We start from the raw sequence: 2,833 nt of genomic DNA, 5'->3' as shown, positions 1-2,833 counted from the left end.
TAGAATTTTATTAACCTAAGAGTATTGTGAAAATGTGTTAGTGTTAGTCTATGGGTCGACTTGTATTCTAAAATTCAGAGATCTCGATCAGATTTCACCATAGTCAGACAGTTACACATTTATGTGAATGCAAAATAACAGCAAATTGAAAGTCCTGATACAAAGTTTATTATTATTAAACTTAAAGTCTAGATTTATATCAACAACAACATATATAATAACCCTTCCAGCTCTCACGTGTATTCCCATATACCCATATATGTATACATACATGTATGTGTGTTGTTTTATATATGTATATGTATAAATCATGTATATATGTATATGTGTATATGCATATGTATATGTGTATATGCATATGCATATGTATATGTGTATATGCATATGCATATGTGTATATGCATATGTATATGTGTATATGCATATGCATATGTGTATATGCATATGCATATGTGTATATGCATATGCATATGTGTATATGCATATGCATATGTATATGCATATGCGTATGTGTATATGCATATGCGTATGTGCATATGCATATGCGTATGTGGATATGCATATGCGTATGTGCATATGCATATGCGTATGTGTATATGCATATGCGTATGTGCATATGCATATGCGTATGTGTATATGCATATGCGTATGTGCATATGCATATGCGTATGTGCATATGCATATGCGTATGTGCATATGCATATGCGTATGTACATATGCATATGCGTATGTGCATATGCATATGCGTATGTGCATATGCATATCCGTATGTGCATATGCATATGCGTATGTGCATATGCATATGCGTATGTGCATATGCATATGCGTATGTGTTTATACATATGCGTATGTGTTTATGCATATGCGTATGTGCATATGCATATGCGTATGTGTATATGCATATGCGTATGTGCATATGCATATGCGTATGTGCATATGCATATGCGTATGTGTATATGCATATGCGTATGTGCATATGCATATGCATATGTGTATATGCATATGCATATGTGCATATGCATATGCGTATGTGCATATGCATATGCGTATGTGTATATGCATATGCGTATATGCATATGCATATGCGTATGTGTATATGCATATGCGTATGTGTATATGCATATGCGTATGTGTATATGCATATGCGTATGTGTATATGCATATGCGTATGTGTATATGCATATGCGTATGTGTATATGCATATGCGTATGTGTATATGCATATGCGTATGTGCATATGCATATGCGTATGTGCATATGCATATGCGTATGTGCATATGCATATGCGTATGTGCATATGCATATGCGTATGTGCATATGCATATGCGTATGTGCATATGCATATGCGTATGTGCATATGCATATGCGTATGTGCATATGCATATGCGTATGTGTATATGCATATGCGTATGTGTATATGCATATGCGTATGTGTATATGCATATGCGTATGTGTATATGCATATGCGTATGTGTATATGCATATGCATATGTGTATATGTATATGTATATGCATATGTATATATGTATATGCATATGTATATATATTATATATGTGTGTATGTATATATATATATATATATATATATATATATATATATATATATATATATATATATATATATATATATATATATATATATATATATATATATATAGATATATATATATATATATATATATATATATATATATATATATATATATATATATATATATATTATAAATCGCCAATCATTTGCTTGTTCTCTTGGAGGTCTTAGAAGACTGAGGTCCAATGTAGGGGATCACCCCCACCATAGACCTCAGCCCTCGCCTCAACTAATGTTACATGGTCTTTTCTTCTCCCCCTTCCCTTTTCCTTCTCTTCTTCATCCCCTTCTTCTGCCCGCTTCTTAAGGTGTGGGAGCCGTGCTGAAGAGATGAAAGGCTGGCTTTGTGTCAGTCCTGAACGACCTTCGTAGTCCGTTTGTTATTCGCTTTTTATCCTTTTCACTACCATACTACAACATTTGACATCTAATATATTTTGTTAAAATCGTTAACCAGTTTTTAACCTTCTCGCCATGCATTTGTTTTGACTATTAAACCATTCTGGGAATCCATAAACATCGCCTTATGAACCAAATAATTTCCTTGCCCGAGGGCTTACACGAAGCCTCGGCACACCCCTTCTTTCGAAAACCTTAGGTATTTACGCGGCAGAAAAAAAAAAAAAAAAAAAAAAAAAAAAAAAAAATATATATATATATATATACATATATATATATATATATATATATATATATATATATATATATATATATATATATATATATATATATATATATATATATATATATATATATATATATATATATATATATATATATATATATATATATATATATATATATATATATACATATATATATATGATTTATATATATTATATATATATATATATAAATATATATATATATATATATATATATATATATATATATATATATATATATATATATATATATATATATATATATATATATATACAGTGATGGGCCATCGAAACACAAAATTGCCTGAAGTGATATCGATACACTGAAAGAGGGATGGAGGGAGTCAGAGAGAGAGAGAGAAAAGGAGGAAGGGATGTTAGATATATATCTTTCCGGAAAGTTTAATTAGATTTGTAAGTACCATGTCTGGGTCTGAATGAAAGATTTCATTATTTCCCAACCAACGATTAGTAATTCGTCTCAATTTCTAGATTTTCTATGCAGCACCTCCATATTGCAATCCGTTGGTAATAGATAGGCCTACATTACATAAATGAAAGCGTCCCTAAGCATTCCA

The sequence above is a fragment of the Penaeus vannamei genome, chromosome 12 (assembly GCF_042767895.1).
Source record: "Penaeus vannamei isolate JL-2024 chromosome 12, ASM4276789v1, whole genome shotgun sequence".
Taxonomy (NCBI): domain Eukaryota; kingdom Metazoa; phylum Arthropoda; class Malacostraca; order Decapoda; family Penaeidae; genus Penaeus; species Penaeus vannamei.
This window is presented reverse-complemented; position numbering follows the sequence as displayed.